Below are 9,369 nucleotides of genomic sequence, written 5' to 3'. Positions count from 1 at the left end.
TCTCTAGAGAAAAACACTGGCTCTATCGTATCGTTCAGAAGTAGGTGTGTGTCTGTGTGTGTGTGTGTGTGGGTGGGTGGGTGATGGACTGTTTAAATAATGAAGTGGAGATAATGTATTAGCGGTGGGTGAAGTGTGGAGATGTCGTTAATAACACGGGTGAGGCGGGTAAACGTCTTTCTTCGTGGTTTAAACACAGACGAGGCCGAATCAGGTCTGACTGACTCAATAGTTCCCAGCTCCACCATCTCTTTGATAAGCCCAACCAGTGTTGTTGAGTCTCATTATGTCAATGCTCCGTGACACACTCTCCTTATGAGACTACATGTAACTTTAAAACATTCCCTTATTCAATATGGCCCACTGTATGATCTTAAGGCAGACGTTGGAAGCCCGGCACCAATAACTGCCCATGGCAATGTACAATATGATAACTCTTGATTTACATGTGGATTCAATGAGACCAATATAGCTATGAGTGTAAGTTGCATAAAATCTGAATCATATGAACCCCTCAAGCATGATAGCCTCTGTACACCCACTTACAACACAACACGTAAAAGTAAGAAGGTGAAAAGCTTCAAGTGCCTTGGGGTACACATCAGTGATGATCTGAAATGGTCCTCCCACACAGTCAGTGTGGTGAAGGTGCAACAGCGCCTCTTCAACCTCAGGAAGCTGAAGAAATTTGACTTGGACCCTAAGACCCTCACAAATTTTCCAGTTGCACAATTGAGAGCATCCCGTCAGGCTGTATCCCCACCTGGTATGGCAACTGCACCGCCCGCAACTGCAGGGCTCTCCAGAGGGTGGTGCGGTCTGCATAACGCATCACAGGTGGCACACTGCCTGCCCTCCAGGACACCTACAGCACCCGATGTCACAGGAAGGCCAAAAAGATCATCAAGGACATCAACCACCCAAGCTACGGCCTGTTCACCCCGCTATCATCCAGAACGGAAGGTCAGCACAGGGGCATCAAAGCTGGGACTGAGTGACTGAAAAACAGCTTCTATCTCAAGGCAATCACAGTATTTTAGTCAATGACACTCCATCATTGCTCGTCGTAATATTTATATATTTCTTAATTCCATTCTTTTATTTTTAGATGTGTGTATTGTTAGATAATACTGCACTGTTGGTGCTAGGAACACAAGCATTTCACTACACCTGCAATAACATCTACAAAATATGTGTATGTGACCAATAACATTTGACTTGAGATGGTGCAATTGCAGTTTTCATTTTCCCTCCAATTTCTCATCTGCCCCTACAGTAAAATTATTGCAATATCTTTCTCAAGGACAAAACGAGCTAAATTAAGTAGTCCAATTTCAGATATAAAGCTTATGGAACGAAGACATAATTATAATTAAGACAAGAAACTATTCGACAAAAGAATTATGTGGAGGAAAGAAAAGCTGTAAGAGCAACCTCTTCCTCTGTGCTGTGAAATGGAATGATGGCTGAATGGTGCTCAGACTGAAACCAGGACTTTGTCCCAAATGGCACCCTTATTGCTTAGATGGTACCCTGCTTTTGACCAAGCCCAATCGGGCTCTGTTCAAAAGTTGTGTACTGCATAGGGGATAGGTTGCCATTTAGGAAGCAGACCAGAGGTAATTAGAGTTCTCAGGGCTTGTGCTTACAGATAAAGCCAGGAGCTTTATGTTTGGAGGGGGTGCCTTATTTCTCTCTCTCCCCGGCCGGCCGGCCGCTGCTCATGAGTGTAACTGCCGCTGCAAAGACAGAGCAAGGTCATGTTGATAAAATAAATCTGCTAAAAGATCAAATACTTCCTGTAGATCGAAGGGGAAATGCAATTCATGAGCTGGGGGGATGGAAAGAGAAATCAAAGAGGGGGATTGAAAGAGGAGTGGAGGGCAGGGATGGACAGAGAGATGGAAGGACAGAGAGGTGGAAGGACAGAGAGATGGAAGGACCTAGAAAAAAAAGACCATTAGATGAGACAGATGAAGGGGTAAAGGTGAGTGTACTGTATAAAAAGAGAATGAATATTCTAATGATATCACAATCAATATATCTCTGTCTGCACATGGTGTTCGACTCACTAAAATTGCTCTGTCATAATAAGACTGCTGCATCACTTATTTATGTAGTTAATTTAGCATTGAAGTGATTTGATTGTTCAGCATGTAGAACTGAACAATATATCATATGAACGACAATGCTGTACACTGTAGAAGAACATTACTGTTGCCGTATATTCAGTCGTAAACAAAGCAGAAGACAAAAATAACTATTTGTTCTCAACCCACAGCACAAATGTAAACGTCATCAGACCCAATTAGAGCTGCATGTGGGTCAAAATAGCAGACAAATATAGGCTTTAAAAATCCACCAAGACTAAAGGTAAGAACAAAGCTATGGGTGGAACGGTGAATGGCATCATGACGTCAGAAAACTAGGCTTATATTAGACATAGCACAGAGATGGCCTGTCTCAATATTGTTTAGACTGCCAGGTCACCCGTGATACAAGTCAGCATTAGCCACTAGGGGCATCAGTTAGCGCTGTTACCTTCAAGTAGGTTTGACTTTTTCTAGGGCGTTGGCAGTGGCGAATGAGTGTAAGCAGTGGCGGATTTAGGTATAGGCGACACGGGGCGCCAGCACCAAAAAATGTGGAATGGTGACATTGTGACAAATTAGTTAATGCCTAAACTTAACCTCAAGCACTTTGACATTTGGAACAACCTCGACATTTGAAATGATGAGAAACATGAATGAATGTCTAATTCTGACGTAAGACTATGAGAGCCGTCATATGCCGTCTTGTAAGTACAGCCCTACTGACAACAATAAGAGAGATACAGAAAGAGAAGAAAGAGGCCTAACAGTTACAAATTGCAGACAATTTCTGACTACTCACTGTGTTCCTTCCCAAGATAAAATGATGACAAACTATTTAAAGGGGCAAAACAATTGGATATCCCTCAGAAAGGAGAGGGGGAAATAACAGTAGTTGTGATTCTGAGAACGGATGCTCGGTCTGGGAGAAAGTGTTCCATCTCACATTTAGGCCGGGGCCAAGTTGAAACTCAATCACTCTCTGGAATGGGAGAAGTTTCAAAGAAAGAAAGGAAGGAGAAAAGGGGGTAATACATTTCTGTGTACTGAATCAAGTGCACTGTCTGCGTTTTTGTGCAGACCCGTGAACAAATATGAACCTATGTGACATAGTAAAAAAACATAAACACTTATTCATTTCTTGTGCTCTAATTAGTGTTTTTGCCTTATGACATTCCATCAAAAACACAGATACTGTACTTTCAGTAGATGGGATTTGATAAACATGTCCATAAACATACAGTACTGAACACCATCATGAGGTTCAGTTTTTTTTGCACACAGACACACTTTATTCTGTTCTTAATGCTGTAGCTGCATCATGTTGGCATTGGCCTGTGGTCAACTTAGTGTTTTGTGATTGATTTTCTATTTTGCTTTTCTGTCACACAATGGCTGTTAAAGTATACTGCCGTTCACAGTCGAATCATGTGCAATTCACCCACATTTTGACCTTATCTTTGTAGGTCGACCGGAGCGCACTGTTTCTATACAGAATACATTGCTCAATGAAAGTCTTTCAGTATCTGACGTGATATTGAGGAGTACTTTACAACCAGCTAAAAGTGATTTTGCTGCCTTTATTCAGTAGGCAATTCAATAACTCAGATTTTTACTTAAATCATTAGGTGCCCATTCTGGTCTGTCTATAAACCCCTTTCACTTTACTCATATTATAAACAAAATAAAAATCATTACTTTAAATACATAATTTAGCCTGTGATTGATTTAACAGGTTTTTCAGAATGTATTTTTCAGGCTTATCCTTTTGAAGATGAACTCATGAACATCAAATAGAAATACCACTAAATGATGCATAACTTAAACCTCGAGTCTTTTTGCAAGCATCTGTCCTCACTGTGGCATTTGGCCTAATCAAATATTAATATTTTGTTCCAAAAATAAAAACAGGATCCATTACAACATTCAGAAGATATAAGGTTTGGCATCGCAAGTCCTGGGACAAAAATATGTTGGACCAGTTTGTGGTCTAAATATCTTAGTAGCTTTTAGGCTCAACAACATTACACGGATACATGTCATTGAAATATTGCGCTCCGTCTTAAGTGAAGTCAGTAGCTACGTTCATTCCTCATTCTGATATGACATAGTTTACCCTGACCATGTGATCTCACTAGGAAATACAATCGGAACCCTAGTTATGTCCTAGTACATCAAGAGGAGGACACCGGTTTAGATTTATAGCTATTTGAACGTAACTCACACTGACTGCATACAAGGTGGTTCAACAAAGGACACAGTAAGAGGCTCGATTTAAAGTGCTTAAGCATATTTACCATTTTAAAATGCACAACTGCTTTATTATTCTGTCAATTACACAGCTGCCTCATTTTGTCTTCTGATGTCTTTCTATTTATACACCGGCACATTAGAGACAGGCTCATCCTCCTCGGGACCTCGCTGTAGTATAGCTTGTAATCCAATTGGTATGTGTGTGTCTTAGCTTCTGCCCACTTTTCCTATTTCCGCATTATAGGATAAGTCCCTGTATGGGGACATGCTCCCATAATAGGTTGAAGATGACTTCCTTAGATCTGAATCAGACCAAGTGACCATATTCATCCATTTTGTCTGTTTAAAAGAAGACAAGAACATGATAGTAAGGTTATCAAGAAGCACCTTTGCTGAAACGTATGTAAGTACTTCTCCTCTGAACATCTTTGTCCTTCAGTTTAGATTGTCTTCAGAGGAACAGTATTTTAGAATCAAGTTACAAACAGAAGAGCGGCACTAATCAGATAACTGATTGTGTTGTAGCTACATCCCTCTGGCTACATCCCTCTGACTACATCCCTCTGGCTACATCCCTCTGGCTACATCACCCTGGCTACATCTCTCTGGCTACATCCCCCTGGCTACATCCCTCTGGCTACATCACCCTGGCTACATCTCTCTGGCTACATCCCCCTGGCTACATCCCTCTGGCTACATCCCTCTGGCTACATCCCTCTGGCTACATCCCTCTGACTACATCCCTCTGGCTACATCCCTCTGGCTACATCCCTCTGACTACATCCCTCTGGCTACATCACCCTGGCTACATCCCTCTGGCTACATCACCCTGGCTACATCATCCTGGCTACATCATCCTGGCTACATCCCTCTGGCGATGCCTCATCTGAAATAGCATTATAATTTAGTAACTCATTAAAGTATCCAGTTCATAGCTTTTCCTGCTTTGCATTGTCTGAAATGATGGAAATTGATAGAGGCTCGGGAGTTTTGCATCTTGACAATCTTATGACAAAGCCAAAGCATTCTTAGATTGCTGTCAATTTGTTAAACATTTTTATGGCTCTGCCAATGGGATTGAACTCTGGTATTAGTATTAAACAGTTTAGGCAGAGAGCAGATTTTATTGAAAGATTTCTGGCAGTGAGACATTAATGGCTTTGAAAGGTTGGGCCAGCTGCATTTACACTTGTCTTCAACTCAAGGTCATTTTTAAGCAGTATGTTAATAAGGCTTTTATCCGAGACTCGTCAACAGAGCAGAGGGAAATCACTGTATGTGTCCCAAATGGCAATTGAGCTGGTAACCCTATGGGCCCTAGTCAAAAGTAGTGCACTATATAGGGAATAGGGTGCCATTTGGGATGCAAGCTCTCTACCAACCCAGTCTAACGTAACAGCACAACATTCAGCAACTTCACTATTCGTAAAAGGTGTTATTAAGTCATGGCCATGTTTAATTGGTCCTTGTAACAATCTTTTGTAAGGAATATCATTTGGCTTTTCAAGATTTTCTCTGACCATGAGTCTACTACAGCAGAAACGCTGATAAGAGGCATTTTGTCAAATGGAGCTCTTACCTCCTCTCTGCAAAGAAGTGTTTGTATGGCTTCTGTGTGTGTGTACACACGTGTGCTCTCACACATCTGTGTGTGTGTGTGTGTGTGTGTTTCCTGTGATATATCCTCTGGTTGATTCCAGAGAGGCTGCTGAGATGGAAGTGTGGACAGAGTCAGTACCCATCTCTAACATGTGGGGGAGCAGTAGCTCCGTCCGCAGTACTGTGTGTGTGCTTTGGCATTGGTGCTTTTTTTAATATGCAGCTCCCTTACAATATATAACCCAAAGAACCTTGGACTGCTCTGAAGTAGATGTGCTTTGCTCCCTTCAACGGGTGTAATATAATCACTTGCGTGAGAGATGCTACAGATATCCATCTCAGCTCTTAAGGTGATTTCGCAGTGAATGTAAAACATTCGCAAATCTCAGTTATTGATCTCTCTCTCCATGACAGAATATCTTGCTAGTGTTTTATAAAAGGGAAAACGGTTTGTAAAGGCACTAGGTTTTAGACCCCGCTTGGTTAGTTCATCAAACTTCTGACTTTGATACTGCCTAATATTGTCAGTTAATAGGAAGCTCTCTCTGTGACCAATCAATTTAGTGTTTCAGCGTCATTTGTAACCAAAGGTAGACTATATCACTTTTAAAAAATGTTTTATTTAACCTTTATTCAACTAGGCAAGTCAGTTAAGAACATTCTTATTTACAATGACGGCCTACCGGGGAACAGAACCCCTTGTTCAGGGGCAGAACAACAGATTTTTTTACCTTGTCCGCTCGGGGATTCAATTGAGCAACCTTTCGGTTACTGGCCCAATGCTCTAACCACTAGGCTACCTGCCGCCCATCACATGCAAGGGCTCGTTTTACAGTGTGCATGAGGGAAGAGGCCTAATACATTTCTTACATGTTTTCCCCATCCAATTACCAGTGACAAAGGGCACGTCCCAAATGGCAACCTATTCCCAGACAAAGTGTCACAGGATTTTATCGATGCTAATGCACACAGCGCAGAGGAGTTATCCCGTTCTCCACAGGACAGAGAGCAATTGTAATGTGCCACTGGTCAATTGGAGTTAAGTGGTTTAGCGAAAGGAGAACTGCATGCTACATGAGTGGGTGTGTGTGTTTGGGAGGGAGAGCGAGAAGTTTACTGTATCAGCATTTGGTTCTACAGTATCTACAGCATCTTTCTCCTGTTGTGGTCTAGGAACCCAAATCACAGCCAATGTGAACTATAATATGTATCCCTTGTTTAGATGCAGAAGAGGAAGAGTCTGTTATTTCTTACATTGGTACCCCAGGTAATCTTAGGTTTTATTACATACAGTCGGGAGGAACTACTGGGTATAAGAGCAACGTCAACTCACCATCATTACGACCAGGAATACGACTTTCCCGAAGCGGATCCTCTGTTTTGCCCACCACCCAGGACAATAGATCAGATCCTAGCCGGCGAACCAAAACAACGACGCCGTAAAAGGGGCAGGCGAAGCGGTCTTCTGGACAGGCTCCGGAGACGGGCACATCGCGCACCGCTCCCGAGCATACTACTCGCCAATGTCCAGTCTCTTAACAAGATTGATGAAATCCGAGCAAGGGTAGCATTCCAGAGAGACATAAGAGACTAACGTTCATTGCTTCACAGAAACATGGCTCACTCGAGACACGCAATCGGAGTCGGTACAGCCACCTAGTGTCTTCAAGCAGGCCGTTTACTCTGGGCACCTTTCATCCAAGCTACTCAATACTGCCCCTGCAGCCATACGAAGTTAAGTTGCATTGTTTAAAGTGGCTAGTGATTCATTTTTTACATCAATTTTCCATTATTAAAGTGGCTGGAGTTGAGTCAGTATGTTGGCAGCAGCCACTCAATGTTAGTGGTAGCTGTTTAACAGTCTGTCTTCCATTTCCTAATAATTGCTCCCACAGTTGATTTCTTCAAACCAAGCTGCTTACCTATTGCAGATTCAGTCTTCCCAGCCTGGTGCAGGTCTACAATTTTGTTTCTGGTGTCCTTTGACATTTCTTTGGTCTTGGCCATAGTGGAGTTTGGAGTGTGACTGTTTGAGGTTGTGGACAGGTGTCTTTTATACTGATAACAAGTTCAAACAGGTGCCATTAATACAGGTAACGAGTGGAGGACAGAGGAGCCTCTTAAAGAAGAAGTTGCAGGTCTGTGAGAGCCAGAAGTCTTGCCTGGATTCTTTTTTTCTAATTTTGTCATTCATAGTTGAAGTGTACCTATGATGAAAATTACAGGCCTCTCTCATCTTTTTAAGTGGGAGAACTTGCACAATTGGTGGCTGACTAAATACTTTTTTGCCCCACTGTATATCTTTATGTACATATTCTTCATCACTTTACACTTGTATGTATAAGGTAGTTGTTGTGAAATTGTTAGGTTAGATTACTTGTTGGTTATTATTGCATTGTCGGAACTAGATGCACAAACATTTCGCTACACCCACATTAACATCTGCTAACCATGTGTATGTGACAAATCAAATTTGATTTGATTTGAGTCTAAATCAAACTGTATTGGTCACATACACGTGATTAGCAGATGTTATTGTGGGTGTAGCAAAATTCTTGTGCTTCTAGTTCCGACAGTGCATCAATATCTAACAAGTCATATCTAACAATTTCACAATAAATACCTAATTGACACAAATCTAAGTAAAGGAATTAAGAATATATAAATATATGGATGTCAGAGCGGTGTGTAGAATACAGCATATACATATTAGATGAGTAATGCAAGATAGGTGAACATTATTAAAGTGACTAGTGTTCCATTTATTAAAGTGGCCAATGATTTCAAGTTTGTGATTGTAGGCAGCAGCCTCTCTGTGCTAGTGATGGCTGTTTAACAGTCTGATGGCCTTGAGATTGTCACGCCCTGACCTTAGAGATCCTTATTTATTCTCTACGTTTGGTTAGGTCAGGGTGTGACTCGGGTGGGAGAATCTATGTTTTCTATTTCTTTGTTGTTTTTGCCTAGTGTGGTTCCCAATCAGAGGCAGATGTCTATCTTTGTCTCTGATTGGGGATCATATATAAGTTGTAATTTTCCATTTTAGTTTTGTGGGGTGTTTTCCGTTTAGTATCTGTGCCTGACGGAACTGTTCGCTTTCGTTTTTGTATTCGTTATTTTTGTTTGAGTGATTCTTGACCATAAAGATCATGAACACTTTCCACGCTGCGCTTTGGTCCACTCTTCCTTACGACGAGCGTTTCAGAGATAGAGACTGAATAACAGGTTCTGTCCAAGCTTTGATGTACCTGTACTGACATCACCTTCTGGATGATAACGTTGTGAACAGGCAGTGGATCGGGTGGTTGTCCTTGATCTTTTTGGCCTTCCTGTGACATTGGGTGCTGTAGGTGTCCTGGAGGGCAGGCCCCGGTGATGCGCTGTGCAGACCGCACCACTCTCTGGAGAGCGCTGTGGTGGCGGGCGA

This window comes from Oncorhynchus keta, chromosome 37, assembly GCF_023373465.1.
Source record: "Oncorhynchus keta strain PuntledgeMale-10-30-2019 chromosome 37, Oket_V2, whole genome shotgun sequence".
NCBI lineage: Eukaryota > Metazoa > Chordata > Actinopteri > Salmoniformes > Salmonidae > Oncorhynchus > Oncorhynchus keta.
Note: the sequence above shows the minus strand (reverse complement) of the source record.